At 30.8% G+C, this 17,565-nt stretch overlaps 1 protein-coding gene across 2 annotated transcripts in view; it reads right to left on the reverse strand.

The window, feature by feature from the left end:
* The window catches only part of LOC126891646 (somatostatin receptor type 2-like), a 525,450-nt gene that overhangs the window by 437,775 nt on the left and 70,110 nt on the right, over positions 1–17,565 (reverse strand). The window lies entirely within an intron of this gene.

Raw genomic sequence — 17,565 nt, forward strand, 5'->3', positions numbered from 1 at the left:
GTTTGAGATAAGACCGGGTCTATCACCATGAACCTGAATTAAAACAAGAGGCTAACGAGTGGTATGAACCTGTTTTTTTGGCTCAGAAACGAGTTCGTCTCCATAAATCGACCAATAAGGTGTTAGCATCAGTTTTTGGGAGGCGCGAAGAATTTTGTTTGTGGATGACTTGCAAACTGGTAAAATAATAAATTCTGGAAACTATTGCAACCTTCTAAACTAGCAGAAGAAAAAAAATCGTGGAAAAAGACCCGATTTGCAAAAGTAAAAAATCATTTGTTGGGTGGATTGGATATGAGAGTTCATTTTAAATGGAGTAAAAGAAAAAACGTACTCTCAATCATTTATTGTAACTCCCGATGACCGGTTTCGCTCTCTATAATATGCAGAGCATCTGCAAACCAGTCGTCGGGAGTTTGTAACGTTACAAACGTCACATCTTTGCTATTTTATTTTTAAATAATTATTTCATTATATTTTCATTAACATTTCATCAGTAATAATCTTCTTCTATTTGTTTTACCTGTTTTCTTCGTTAAAAACTCGTTGGCGCCCTCGTTTATTATCTTCTATTTACTATATCTCTTTTCACCTAACATCTAAGTCTTCGTACGGAACGTACTTCATATTATATTCTTACTCTCTAGATATATATTTTAATACGGAACATGGTTGTCCAGCTCCTCATACTTCACGCTGTCATGTTAATGACTGTCAATTCTCAAAACGGTGGTGGAAAATTAATTTCGCTGTAAAATTCAATTACAGGCGGATAATAGATATTTATTCCAAATCAAATTTCTCTTAGGGTAAGTTTTTATTCTAGGCCTGTATTAATTTTTTATATTATTTTTTATACCTAACCTCCCATCTTCTAAAAGCATGTGTTCTGATATTTCATTTCATTTATTAATATGCATTAATAATCAGATAATTTAACTATTCCCCTTAGTATTAATTCCATTTAATTTATTCTTGTCATCTACTACTCTTTCTGATGATTATTTCTGATTATTTCTTAAAAGAATGGCAGACTTGGCACACTTTGGTTTCCTTACTTTTTTATGTTTGATATTGTGTTTTATCTTTTTTGGGAACAAAATCAACCTTTCTCCTTTCGGGAGCTTCAAGCCATCATCACCGGTGATGGAACTAAGGCTGACAACAATAAAGACCATGTCATCTAGACTGCATCCACGAACATTTTCAGCTGCAGGGATCTGAGGCGAAACATCTGCCCAGGTCTACAAGAGGTCTACAGCAGTACCATTCAACATCACGAAGTTACCATCGAACCAACACCACCAGCCATGCATAAGTATAATCCAAGAATTGTTAGTTTTTGGCAAAATTTTGAATATATTTGTTAATGCATTTAATACGTCACATTTTTATTATATCTTTATTGAACAATAAACATGATTAGTTAAAGTATTGTTTTTTTGCTTCCATTCTGAATTTTCATAGTTCATATTTAAGATTAGGACAAGGCGAACACACACCTTGAGAGACTGAGCTAGGCCAGGGTGAACGATAACTATCTTGGTTGGTTGAAGTATCATTTTCGAATGGTATTTCGATTAGCTGGGGTAGTCTATTGCGCTGTTTTTGTTTCAAGTTACAATAAATGATTGAGAGTACGTCTGTCTTTTACTTAATTTAAAAAATCATTTTTTATCATGACAATGCACCGTGTCATATAAACAGTTTACCAATGGCTAAAATCTATGACTTAAAGGTTGAATTGTTGGAGCGTCCACCGTATTAATCAGATTTGACTACGAGCGACTTCAATTTTTTTCAATACTTAAAAAAAACATGCGTGGAAAACGTTTTTCATCAAATGATGAGTACATAACAGCTGTGGAAGGGTAATTTAGCAGCCCTTTCAAATTCTCACTTCAAGGGTGTAATTTATAAATTGGAATCTCATTGGAACAAGTGTATTGATGTTCAGGGAGAAAAAGTTTATTAAAAATATACCATTCTGTACAAATTCTTTCACTCTTTTTATTTTTCTGTATTTCTATTAGGACAAAAGATACCATTTTTAGTATTTTATCCAGTATTAGCTTGTTCTTTGAAACAACGATTTATTGTTTATACAAACCGTTTACAAACAGTTACATAAACTGGAAAACAATTTTTTGCTTTTGTTGTTTTGTTAACTACAAAACAACGAAATGCAAATGTTTTTTCGTAACACGTCTCATCAGTTGGTAAACAACTAATCAAACGTTATCCGTTTTATGTAGGGTCGAAGGATAATGGAGATAAAGAATACAACAATAAACATGTTTTTCAGAAACAATCCTTCGATGTTCAGTTTAATGAGATTTTAAACAGAATGTTTTTAGTCGAAGACTTAATCAAATATTCTGCTAATTGGCTAATCAGACTTTTTTTTAAAGAGCTATTTTAAATACCTGTAGTCATTTTTAATTAATAATAATAAAAATATGTCAAAAATTTTGACAAAACCAAAACAACACACAAAGAATTAGACAAAAAAATATTACAACAAATAGAAAAAAGGAAGATCTTAAATACATCTAACAAAAAGGAAACCGAAGAATATAGAGAACTTAATAGGCAGATTCGAAAATGAATCAGTAAAAAAAAGAAAGGAAGAAGAAAAATTAACAACAACAACTATTGAAAAAAAATACGAGTATGAAATGCCTCAAACCGACACTAGGAAGACGTCAGATCATATCATTAATGGGAAAAGACGAAAATGAACCGCAACTAGAGAAAACATACTGAAACGAATAGAAGAATTTTACACGGAACTCTACAGAACACATGATGAAATGAGACCAGCACGGAAATTAATAAAAAATGTTGAATCGGAAATAATACCAAAAGTAACAATTTCAGAGGTAACTACAGCATTGGAAAACATGAAGAGAAATAAAGCTGCAGGAGAAGATAGGATTACCACAGATATGATATTAGAAGGAGGTAAGGAACTCATTGCAATTGTAATTAAGCCAGTTGACAAGAGACAGTTGTTTACACCAGGGCAAATCCCTAAGAACTGGAACAACTCTAAAGTAATCTTATTACACAAGAAAAGTGATAATCGAAAGTTGGAAAACTACGGGCCCATCAGTCTACTAAAATACTCACCAAAGTCATAACTACCCGACTAACAAGGAAATTAGATGAATATCAACCATTTGAATAGGCAGGTTTTAGAAAAGGCTATTCAACTTCCGATCACCTGTTAACCACAAAAATATTAATGGAAAAATTTAATGAATACAAGTTTCCAGTTTTTATAGCATTTGTAGACTACGAAAAAGCTTTAGACACTATAGAACACAGAGCCGTGTATACAGCGTGTCTACTTGAGTTGGAAACATATGGGAAACTTTTTTATTATTAAAAGGGAAGTTCCCTAGGTTGGCTGTATACCATATAGTTAAAAAACTCTAACAAGAAGTAAAACCACTTCTATGTAAATTGGTATATTTATTAAAACTTAAAAATCCCAATGGATTGAATAAAATATGTCCAATTCAGAACGTTTTCAGACCTATCGATCCATCATCAGTGAATCTACAATAAAATAAGTAATCCCACTATTAGAATTGAAAGATGGTTGAAATTTTTAAAAAGCTAAAAATGTGGTTAGATTACTTACGTGCATACTTGCTAAATAGCCCCAGAACCAAACAATGGTTGAATTTAAAATTCAATTTACATTATTTAAAAATAATATTAAACAGGCTAAACGCCGATGTTACAGGATATTGCCTATGGGAACATGGTGAAACCCTACCAAAACCTCAATCAACCATCTTAGGCCAACTTTGACTATAAAGTGACACTAGTGTGTAAGGAACTGTTTGAAGTGACATTGACAGTAGAGAAAAAGGTAGTCGATTTTCAAAGTTAATTAAACAAAAGGTCATGACCTACAACAAATGATAAAAATTTTTAATATCTGAAAATGTCTAACATTTTAAATCTATTGGTTATTGAAAAGAAATTGTGATATACAAAATTAATTTAGAATATAAGATTATTTATATTGACTGTATACCATAACATTAGATTGATCAAATTGATAGAAAGAAAGTTAAGCTGCTGTCAATAATGATAAAAAGATAAAAATAGATGAAGGTGAGAGAAGAGAAAGAATCAGTATTAGTTGGAATGTTATTGTACAAAATGAATAAATTGGTAGGCAATTTAATCTAGTCTATATTGTATTGGTGGTTGTATATGTAAAAGGAAAATATTGTTATTTAAAAAATAAATGCAAATTTTTGTAAATAATGGATTTGAGTTAGGATACAGTCAAATAATTAAAAGTGTGTAATATGTGAATGAAAAAGAATTGTAATTATTATGAGATGTTTTATTTTTTAATTTTATTTCAAAAGTTTTGAGAGAATTCTTGTGACAAAGTGAGGGTATGTGAAGTTAGAGATAAAGAAAAGTATGATTATAGCTGTTAAGTCCAGTTGATACACGAATGAAATTAAAATGAAAATAATATTGAAAGTGTACTGAATAAAATAAAACCAAAGTAAGAAAAAGAATATTGATATAATTTAATTGCAATGATAATGGATCTGAATGTGAGAACTGAAATTAAGTGATGGGATGTTAGTTGAAGAGGTAAAAATTTTCTTGGAAAAAATCAAGGCCAGTGGTTAGGAAGGTCTCTTTTATAGTCAAAGTTGGCCTAAGATGGTTGATTGAGGTTTTGGTAGGGTTTCACCATGTTCCCATAGGCAATATCCTGTAACATCGGCGTTTAGCCTGTTTAATATTATTTTTAAATAATGTAAATTGAATTTTAAATTCAACCATTGTTTGGTTCTGGGGCTATTTAGCAAGTATGCACGTAAGTAATCTAACCACATTTTTAGCTTTTTAAAAATTTCAACCATCTTTCAATTCTAATAGTGGGATTACTTATTTTATTGTAGATTCACTGATGATGGACCGATAGGTCTGAAAACGTTCTGAATTGGACATATTTTATTCAATCCATTGGGATTTTTAAGTTTTAATAAATATACCAATTTACATAGAAGTGGTTTTACTTCTTGTTAGAGTTTTTTAACTATATGGTATACAGCCAACCTAGGGAACTTCCCTTTTAGTTTATATATGACAGTATGGTCAACTTGGCGCTACAATACTTGCGATTAGCCACACAACGGAGCAACATAAAGCTGGACATATGGTTCATTTCAAGATGTTTACATCATAAAGTCTTCCCAACATTTTGTAGAGTTAGAACATCCAATAATGTACATCCCAACATCAGGACCTCCATGCAGATTAAACTCATGAAGAAAGAGATTTGTAAACATTACAGTAAACTCAACTACATAGAATGTAAGCTAAAGGTAACATATGATTCTCTACTTGAAACTTTACAATTTATTAATCTTAATTCTTTTATGTCAGACGTTCAGGATAAGGTAGATCATTCACATTCAGTTAAATTTAATAGAGTCAATAATAAATTAAAACACTTAATCAAAAATAAGATTAGACTTGATCAACAAAAAGCTTCTCGTAATAAAAATTATTCCAATTTTCGATTCCACCCAAGAATCAAAAATCTCTCAAATGTCCAATTTTCTGATGACGAATTAAAACTCTTAAACCTCAGCCTCAAACACTCCATTCCTAGCAATTTATCTATCAAAGATCTTGAGAGTCTTTCCATAGAGACCGACATGGTTATTCAGAATCTTTCCATTTCACTCACACAAAAAACTTCAATCAGAAACTCTTGCATCCAAACTATCAACAAATTCAAAACGAAACTTCTTTCCAACAATAACTCTTCTCTTACCAACATCAGTTCCCCTTCTACTTCTACACAAACTTCTTCATCTCTCTCTTTTCCCAATTTCTCATATAATAAGTCTAAATCCCTTCTCTCCACACTCAAATCTATCAAAAATAAGATCCAAAACCACCACCTCATCTTCAGCAAAGCAGATAAGGGTAACTGCCTTGTTATTTTAGACCAACAATTATACATTGACAAAGTCACCTCTTTCCTAGACAACAATAACTTTACTTTTCTTCCCGTTGATCCCTCTAAATCTTTTGTTTCGAAGATGAAAACCAACTTAAAGCAATTTACTGAATTCTTTTCTGAATTTGAAGCACCATATACTAAAATTCCATCAAATCCACTCACCCCCAGGTTATACGGTTTACCAAAGATACACAAAGTTGACATTCCTATTCGTCCCGTTGTCAGCTTCATTAACACTCCAGTTTCTATTTTATCTAAATTCATTCTTAACACCATTAAAAACTTTATCAACTTTACCCCACAGTTTACTGTTTTGAATTCTCGCCAATTAGTTGAAAAACTTCAATTTGTCAATCTTAATCCAAATATTGTTATGCTTTCTTTTGATGTTAGCAATTTATTTACTTCAGTACCAAAAAATTAATCGATTAGTCTGGTTAATTCACTCCTCTTAAATAATTCTGTCACTTCCACCACCACTTCGTCTATTATAAACATTCTCAAAATTTGTCTATCTCAAGATTACTTTGTTTTTAATAACAACTTTTATCAACAACCTGACGGTTTAGCAATGGGTAGTTGCTTATCTCCTTTCTTAGCTGATGTTTTTATGGATCACTTAGAATCCAACTATATCATAAAAAATCCAGAGATCTTACACTGGTTCCGTTATGTTGATGACATTTTAGTCCTCATTTCTGGTAACTCTGATTCAGCTCACAACTTACTTCACAAAATTAATCAAATCCATCCTAATATCACCTTTACCATGGAACTAGAATCTTCTAACTCCATTAACTTTCTGGATTTATCTATTACCAGACTACATGACCACTTCAACTTTGGTATCTACCGCAAACCAACACAGACAGATCATGTTATCCATTCTACTTCTAATCACCCTTTATCATATAAACTCTCTGCTTTTCGCAGTTTTATACATAGATTAAACTCTATTCCTTTATCCGTAACTGAATTCAACAAAGAGTTGAATATTATCAAACAGATTGCAGTCAACAATGGTTATGACCCAGACATCATCACTAAACTTCAACAAAAAAGAGAACTCAAATTACTACAACAATCCGCTTTCTCTACATCATCCACAACTACTCCCATCTATGCCTCCTTACCATTCAATAACTCCAAATTATCTGAAAGAGTCAAACATATCATTTCCAATTCTTGTGACAACATAAAAATATCTTTCAAAGTTAATAACACTCTCAGCAAAAGTTTAACTAATACCAAAGATCCTATCCATTATATGAACCGGAGTGGGGTATACAGACTCTCTTGTTCAGATTGTGATGCCACCTACATCGGCAGAACTTACAGATCCCTTTCTACCCGATCTGCTGAACACAGCAAGAGAGATACCACTTCTGCCTTTTCACACCATTTAAAAGTCAATAAACATGAACTTAAGATTCCTGAAGGTGTCCAGTTGATACACATATTCAACAAAACAATACACTCCGTTTAGACTTATACGAAGATTTGGAGATTGGCAAGGACATGAAGAAGAGTCCCAACTGTGTCAATAGACAAACATCCCTTAACCGCAACTTTGTCCCCATTCACCGCCAATTATTCTCATAATTCCTATTTTTTCAACTTCCTCTTTTTATCCTATTCTTTCTCTTTCAACTTACTCTCCCTTCTTTTTCAAAATTTCCTCTTTCCTTCACTGCTTCCAAACTCCTTTACCCAACTAACATTATTAACTACTGAACCCTATTAACCATCACCTCATTAATTCACCCTACTATCTTTTTACTTCTTTTTCATTTCATTACTTCGTTCAGTTTAATTCCACACCTCATCTTTTCTTTATCCCTCTCTTTCCCTTAAAATTCTTGTCTTTATACCTTACACCACAGCCCTCTACTTTTTGTCTTTGATTTTTTCCAAGAAAATTTTTACCTCTTCAACTAACATCCCATCACTTAATTTCAGTTCTCACATTCAGATCCATTATAATTACAATTAAATTATATCAATATTCTTTTTCTTACTTTGGTTTTATTTTATTCAGTACACTTTCAATATTATTTTCATTTTAATTTCATTCGTGTATCAACTGGACTTAACAGCTATAATCATACTTTTCTTTATCTCTAACTTCACATACCCTCACTTTGTCACAAGAATTCTCTCAAAACTTTTGAAATAAAATTAAAAAATAAAACATCTCATAATAATTACAATTCTTTTTCATTCACATATTACACACTTTTAATTATTTGACTGTATCCTAACTCAAATCCATTATTTACAAAAATTTGCATTTATTTTTTAAATAACAATATTTTCCTTTTACATATACAACCACCAATACAATATAGACTAGATTAAATTGCCTACCAATTTATTCATTTTGTACAATAACATTCCAACTAATACTGATTCTTTCTCTTCTCTCACCTTCATCTATTTTTATCTTTTTATCATTATTGACAGCAGCTTAACTTTCTTTCTATCAATTTGATCAATCTAATGTTATGGTATACAGTCAATATAAATAATCTTATATTCTAAATTAATTTTGTATATCACAATTTCTTTTCAATAACCAATAGATTTAAAATCATAAAATCCTTTATAAAAGGTATATTTGTTAAAATCCCTATACAGGGCTACATCAAAGACAGAACTAGTTTTCAATCGGTTGACCGATCATCATCAGTGCAATCCTAAAATGTGTACAACCAGATAAAATGATGCAAAGTATTTGAAATGTTGACTAAGGTTAAAAAATTTTTATAGGTTATACTCACTTAGAATCTACATGCAAGCCACCAAAGTAAAAATAACAGGGTAAAAACCCTTTACAATTGATCCGTCATCGGAACATATGACTAAGATGTGAATTATAACATGGATGATTAAGATATCCAATGTTTTTCGCCCGAGGTAGATACCAATGAGCTCTATCTGACAAGTTCACATCATGACTGTATGGAAGCAAGTGATTTTGATAACGGAAATTCTGAATGGTGACATGACAAGAATGACAGTTCCACAGGAAGTTATAATTTCCCTGTTGTTTTGTGGTATTTATTGTAAAATTTGTTAAATTAATAACAATAAAAACAGTCGTTCCCACTGTGGTAGATAGTCTGTAAAAATGGAAATAGACTTGATGTAAATGTTAAAATATTGTAATGGAGGAAGTAGGCAAACCACATTACACATATTATGTGTAATGTGGTTTGCCTTTGAAAATCGACTACCTTTTTCTCTACTGTCAATGTCACTTCAAACAGTTCCTTACACACTAGTGTCACTTTATAGTCAAAGTTGGCCTAAGATGGTTGATTGAGGTTTTGGTAGGGTTTCACCATGTTCCCATAGGCAATATCCTGTAACATCGGCGTTTAGCCTGTTTCATATTATTTTTAAATAATGTAAATTGAATTTTAAATTCAACCATTGTTTGGTTCTGGGGCTATTTAGCAAGTATGCACGTAAGTAATCTAACCACATTTTTAGCTTTTTAAAAATTTCAACCATCTTTCAATTCTAATAGTGGGATTACTTATTTTATTGTAGATTCACTGATGATGGACCGATAGGTCTGAAAACGTTCTGAATTGGACATATTTTATTCAATCCATTGGGATTTTTAAGTTTTAATAAATATACCAATTTACATAGAAGTGGTTTTACTTCTTGTTAGAGTTTTTTATTATTAATTTTACGAAAAAAAGTTATTCTTTATAAAAAGTTCTGCATGCCCCAAAACCTAAGATTCAATCATCAGATATCAAATTTTCTGAATATTATACGAGGTATGTCAAAAAATATGAACTTCGTTCAAGAGTAAAGTACCTTTATTTCTCTCAATATCGAAAATGCTTATCCTGAAAAGTTGTTTGGAAATAAAAACTAAGCTCAAATATGCAATTAGATGCTTCTAATTGGAAAAAAATATTTTCCAAATTTTTCTCAAATTTATTGATACAACTTCGTTTTGATTCATTACACATACGATAACTCTTTTATTATTACTTTTACGAAAAAAAGGTATTCTTTATAAAAAGCTCTGTAGGTCATAAGGCAGAAGATGCAACCAACAGATATCACATTTTATTAATTTTATACGAGTTATGTCAAAAAATATGAATTTCACTCAAGAGTAAAGTACCTTTATTTTTCACAATATTGAAAACAGTTATTAAAAAAGTTGTTTAGAACTAAAAACTATGTGTTAATATGCAATTACATCCTTCTAATTGAAATACTGTGAAATATAAAGGTGCTATAATATTGAGCGAATTTCATATTTTTTGACACACCTCGTATAAAATTAATAATAGTTGATATATCATGGTTGTGTCTTAGATTTTAGACCATGCAAAGCTTTTTACGAAGAATAACTTTTTTTCGTAAAATGAATAATAAACGAGTTATCATATTTGTAATAATTAAAAACATTGTTGGGTATCCTTAAATTTGAGAAAAATTTTTTTTTTCAATAAGAAGCATGTAATTGCATATTTGATCTTAGTTTATAATTCCAAACAACTTTTTATCATAAGAATTTTCGATATTGAGAGAAATAAAGGTACTTTACCCTTGACCGAAATTCATATTTTTTGACATACCTCGTATAATATTCAGAAAATTTGATATCTGATGATTGAATCTTAGGTTTTGGGGCATGCAGAACTTTTTATAAAGAATAACTTTTTTTCGTAAAATTAATAATAAAAAAGTTTCCCATATGTTTCCAACTCAAGTAGACACGCTGTATATAAACGCAATGCAAAATTCTAGAACAGACAGCAGATATAAATATTTACATCGAAAAAATTACTGTAAAAATGAATAAAACACCTTAAAAGTCATGATAATTATAATTTTCATATAAAACGAAGTCCCGCCAGAAGAATACCATATGAAGTTTTCGCAATCCTTTGTTGAATTTTATTAGAGATTTTCGTAGGTCTGATAAACAAAATTTACCGTTAACTGAATTAGTGAGAAGAGGAGCCCAAATTTGAAGACAGATGAGCGAAACAGACTATTTAATTCCTTTTTGTAAACTTTAAGATAATTTAATGTTGTTTTATAATCAAAATTTAACCGTCACGCAGAAGTTGTAGTCCATGTGACTAACAACGTCAGTTAAAACTTGGGTTTATTATTATGTACTAATTACTACAAATAAACTCTATTATTATTATATATTAACTTAATAAAAGAAACTATGAACCAATATACAGCTACATACTACCTAAATGAAAATGAATACGCGAACCCTGTACCATTAAACAGGGGAGTTAAACAGGGAGACACTCTATCACCCTAAGTGTTCACCTTAGTTTTGGAGGATGTTTTTAAAAATCTAAATTGAAAATATAAGGGAATAAACATCAATGGCCGCTACCTCAGTAATCTATGACTTGCGGATGACATAATCCTGATAGCTACTGACCTACAAGGACTGCAAACCATGCTTTCAGAACTACACACAGAAACTTCTAAAATAGGACTGAAAATGAATTTAAACAAAACAAAAGTCATGCACTCCGGAGAAACCGTGACAATAATAAACGACAAAGTTATAGAAAAAGTTGTGAATTGTAGAATTCATGTGAATTGCACTCATGTGAATTGCAGAATTCGCTTCACTCATTCTGCAAACTTTCACATGCGTGCCTTAAAATTGTACTTTTAACACTTATATCATAAATAACTATTATATGCATTTTTAATTGTCATAAATATATTCTATAATATACTGCTACTTATCATTAAGCGATGTTTCCATTATATATTCTCCGGAATTTAACCATTAAGAATGCTAACCCTTATGTGACAGCCAAAAGTATTCAACCAACTTGGCAATAGGTGGCGATGGCTCACAGTTTTTAATAATTTAACATCCTTGAAACTCCACTTCCGGAAAGCATCGCGGAAAAGTAATTTTTGCGTTTCCCTACAACTAGTGGATTTTCAGTGTCACCATTCATGTTATAACAAAACAAGTGTCAGTTGTTTAGCTGATATTCTCTAGTAGACCAGGGCGCATCTGTACAAATATTAGTATATTTGGACGTTGAAATACGACTCATATTTTTTGTAGAAATGGCTTGAAAGTAACTCATATAATAATATTTGAGTTATCATCCCACTCAAAATGGTCCGGAACATTGTTTAAATAATCAAAATGTCAAAAGATGAAGGAAAAATTCGATTTTTTTCTTCGTTTTTTGATTATAACTTTAAAAGTATTCATTTTCGAGAAAAGTTGCACAAACATAAAAGTTGCGTAATTAAATTTCCTGCAATACAGGATTAGCTATGAATTTTAAAAATTGTCATCTTTGTTGCAAAATAGCAATAATTGCGAAAAAAACACACAAAAAGAAGTATTGGCATTTTACGTTTTTCAAAGATTTATGCTACACTTAGGATCCTTATATTTCACCCAGAAAAACTTTATGATATAATAAAACAATACTGTAAATTTTATAAGATCTGTTTAATAGATTTTGCAAAATAAATTTTGCAATCCAGCTTTCGCAAATAAAATTCATTTTTTCAAAATGTTGTAGGACTGAAAATAAAGCAGATAGCAAGTTGAATTTTTTGTCATATAGAAGAATACTGTACCTTTCATTTGCAATTTGCAAAATCTAAAATGGGTTAACTACCATGGCGTCAGGAATTTTTTTAAATAAACATTAATTTTTGGTGCTACTCGCAAGACAGCGGATACGTTTGCTTTGATTGGGCATTCCAATGACGTTTGATAATAATGATTGATAAATTTTAATTTTTAGTAGATTTCGACATAAATAAATAAATTTGTTTGTTGCATAATAAAAACACATACTCCATCCTTTGAAATTACACTTTTTTTAGCAAAAACTTTCTTTGTTCATATATTTTAACTTAGAGAATAAAAGTTTATTATTTTTAAACATATGCAATTTTTTAAACAATATTTCACAAACAAAAATCAAATTAGTTTGATTTTTGTGGAATTAAAATATTAAAATACAACAAAATATAGCGTAACAAAATAATATATTAGATAAAGATCGGAACAAATGTTTGTGGAAATCGACTTGTGTGAATGGAACAACGCTGTCCTGCGCGTAGCACTAAAAATTAATGTTTATGTTAAAAAAACTTCTGACGCCGCGTAGTAGTTAACCGATTTTAATTTTGCAAATTGCAAATGAAATGTACGGTATTCTTCTATATGTAAAACAAATTCAACTTGCTATCTGCTTTATTTTCACTCCTGCAACATTTTTAAAAATTGAATTTTTTTTGCGAAAGTCGGATTGCAAAATTTATTTGGCAAAATCTATTAAACCGATCTTAATGACAGTATTGTTTTACTATAGCATACAGTTTTCTGGGTTAAATATGAAGGTCCTAAGTATAGCATAATAAATGGTTGAGAAACGTAAAATGCGAATACAACTTGTTTTTTTTTATGGTTTTTTCGCAATTATTGCTATTTTGCAACAATTTTTAAAATTATTTACCAGTGCAACTTTTCCCGGAAGTGAAACTTTTAAAATTATAATCAAAAACGAAGAAAAAAATCGAATTTTTCCTTCATTTTTTGACATTTTGATTATTTAAACAATGTCCCGGACCATTTTGAGTGGGATGATAACTCAAATATTATTATATGAGTTAATTCCAAGCAATTTCTGCAAAAAAAATATGAGTCACCTCTCAATGTCCATCTCAAAACAGATGCGCCCTAGACTATAGAACATTTATTACTTCCAACTGCATAGATTTTGTTTGGTATTGTCAAATGGTAAAGTTCTGTTTGGTAACATTTAAAAATAATTGCCTAGTTCCTGATCTATATCAATTCAATTTTCCAGTCCTTAGGACTTACTATATTCACAACGGCGGTCTTACCACAAGCTTTTTTTAAGATTGATGTGTTTTTTGCACAGCTCCTGTCCATCCACTGTCTAAAAACTTTAAATCACTTAATTTTGAAATTCTTGGGTAACTTCAGAGCATTTTCTTTTAGTACATACTACGATAGAGGCATGTTCGTATTTTTTGCTCTGAAAACCAAATTAAAATCAATTTGATTAATAGCAAGGACAAAAAAAGCAAAAATAAGAAGCTTGAGGATATAAAAAATATGATGGGAAATATAGTAGAGGGAATGAAGGTGATCATGAAGGAGAATAGTGACTGTAAACTACAAACGAGTTAATAAAAGAAAATACAAATATGGAAAAGCAAATGGCATCGTGATACAAAAAATGGAGAAAATAGGAATAAATATAGAAATATACCAGAAATAAAAGAAAAAAAAATAATTTAGTAATGAGAGGCTTACCAATAGATATATCAGATTAAGGGCAACTAAAAAACCAAATAGAAAACTATATAAATAAGGAATTTGGGTAATAACAGGAATAAACAGAGCAAAAATAGATCAACAGTAGTTGTAAAAAACTTAGAAACGTACTCGCAAATTCAGGTTTGTAGAAAAAGAATTGTAATTGTAGAAGACACAAGATAGACATGAGACCAAAAAACCAACATGATAGAAAGATCTGCAAATATGAAGTGCCAACTACTTAAAAAAATTACTTAGTGAAAGAAAATTGCTTGTTATAAGTGAATATGAAAGTGATAACACAAATAGAAAGAAATTATATTTAAAGGGCAACATACACACAAATAAGGAGAAGGGCATTTTAAAATGGCAATATGGAATGTAAACGGTGTATGTAACCGGGAAAGGAATGGTAAAAGCTGGGGAAATAAATAGAAGAAAATATTATTGAAGTTTAAAACGATGAAAAGCTAACCCCATTTCAATACCGAGGTCAAGGAATAGTTTATTCAACTAAAGAAAAGAAGAAACCACGAAGAGAACCCTCCAAAGAATGGCAAATTACATTAAATTCAATTACGACAACTTTATAGACGAAGTGAATGAAAGTTAGGAAAAACTAATAACCAAGACCAACCAAAATAGCATACAAAACACCGCAATACTTCAATGAAAATTATTCACAAGCAATCCACCAGAAAAACACCAGGACCAGACCAAATAACACCAAAGCCCTGAAATACTTCTTAGCAAAATAGAATATTTACCACTTCTAAGCAACACCACAGTAAGATTCATGAGATTCCTAGAATGATGGAAAATATAATTCATATTGACTCCGAAACCAGGAATTGACAGTATTTTGCGCAGAATTCTATTTCGATTAGCCTGCGACCAGCAGCGGCAAGCAATATTCAATATACAGAGTGGGCCAAAGAAAAGAGTCCACCTCGATATTTGGCAGTACAGTCGAACCCGCTTATTGGAATAGCCTTCGTGCCAAGCAAAAATATTCTTATAACCAAGATATTCTAATAACCGATCGTTGGTGGCTAGCCGTAATAAATGTACCGAATATACGTAATTATAGTACATACTGTGTTAATGTGTATATGTATATGGTTTTAGGTCTTTTTATGTCAATAATACAATAGCGTAACGTATTTATTAAAAAACCAAATGACATTATATTATGTGGATGCATAAAGTAATTTATATGAACAATATATATGTAGATTATGTAAATATTTTCGTATTAAAACACATAATATACCTAAGACAATTACTCATTTAATTTAGTCTTGAAAAATAATCGGTAATTGTAGCTTGCTTTTTTGTTACATAAAATACTAGTCACTTTTGTTGCTCTGAATTATAAAAATTTGAAAAATTTACAATGGTTTGGCCATCCTGAAAACGTTTTATAACTTTACAAGCGACTAGGATGGGCGAACTGTTTCTTAAAAATTTTATAACAGGCAACTGGGTGGCAATATATGTATAGTTTGTAGATAGAGAAATAATTTTACGACTGAATTTGTCGGTAAACGATTGAATTGGTACTTATAACAACGCAATAAAATATTTATTACCTATTTGACAAACCCAAATAATATAAATAAAACAGAACTACAGGCCTTCGAAGCCCTTGGCGAGAAACCATAATACAAGACATAATTTAAATTTTAAGAAATTCGAAATTGTAGGTAAAAATTTACTCGTTGACCTGAAAAATATTCTAATAAGCGGTATTGTTTTATTAATAAGTATTCCAATAAACGGATAAATTTATTAAGGAGTAAATGGAAACGTTTCGGGACCTCGAATTTATATTTCATAAACCGAGATATTCCTATAACCGGTACTCTAATAAGCGGGTTCGACTGTATTTATTAAATTTTAATAAAAAGGCGAAACAGGTCGATTTTTGATCTAAGGGGGAAACATTTTTACAGTACATACATTTGTCATTGGTCCACTCCCTTCCTTCAACTTCCCCCACCCCTTATTTTTAAATAGGGAATAGGGCGCGTGTGCTAGCTCATTTAAAAGGTTATTCCATTCTCTATTCAGTAATATAAACATTAACATAATTATTTGTACAGTGTGTCCAAGAAGAAAATATTTTAATTAAATTAATTGACACAAAAAGAGGAATATATGTAATTTATTTAATTTAAAACACATTCTACTGCTGTCACAAAACAGAAAAAAAATATGTTTTGATAAATAAACATTGCTTTTTGCTTAATTTTAATGTTCAAGCTGCCATCCATCTGCCTCTTGGTAGGTTGAATATTGAATTTAAGCGAAGAACAGTATTTATTTGTCAATTAATTTAATGTTGTTCTGAAGCTATTTTCTTGTGGCATTTTGATGATTAACTATTTATATGGGAAATAAGCGACAATTAAATTGAAAAAATAATTTTATTAACAAAATACAAAATTTTGTATTTTGAAAACGACACCCGATTTGGGCGTCGAAACGTTAATAAAATTATTTTTTTCAATTTCATTTTGGCTTATTTCCCATATAAATAGTTAATCATCAATTAATTCAATTCAAAAGAGTTTTTCTTGGACACCCTGTATAAATAATTATGTCAATAATTACCTGTTAAGAGACCTGCTCTGGTCTCTTCCATTCTTTACAATGTGTTTGTTTTACATGGATGCCGATATCGACCGCGACCTCCACCTCCACCTTCACCGCGACCCACTTGTTCTGTTCTTACCCTTTATGTTGATCACTAGAGCTCGGGAAATATGCAAAATGCATATTAAGTGCATATTTGCATATTTTGGATAAATTTTATAAGTGCATATGCATTTATTAAAATTGCATATTTTCAGACTTTTTTTGCCTCAAACGATATCAACAGAAAAAAAATTAAAGAGAAGTGAGATCCCAGATCTAAACAATAAATCTGAAAATTGTCGTGGAACCATTTTCTAGTAACATGCCTAATCTCTGTCTTTTACAATTCATAAGGCAAGGATACGACGCATAAAAGGGACGAAGGGGACTCGTCTCGAATATGCAGATATGTACTTTTATATTACAAATGAGGTATGCTATTTGGTCTTGATCAATATTATTCCAAATCTCGAGAGCTGCTGTTTCTACCTCTTGTAAGGTTCTAGAAGGTGGCAAACGCTGTCGTAGACTTCTGCCAATTATGTCCCACAAATTTTCGATCAGG

This window comes from Diabrotica virgifera, chromosome 9 (assembly GCF_917563875.1).
Source record: "Diabrotica virgifera virgifera chromosome 9, PGI_DIABVI_V3a".
Lineage (NCBI taxonomy): Eukaryota > Metazoa > Arthropoda > Insecta > Coleoptera > Chrysomelidae > Diabrotica > Diabrotica virgifera.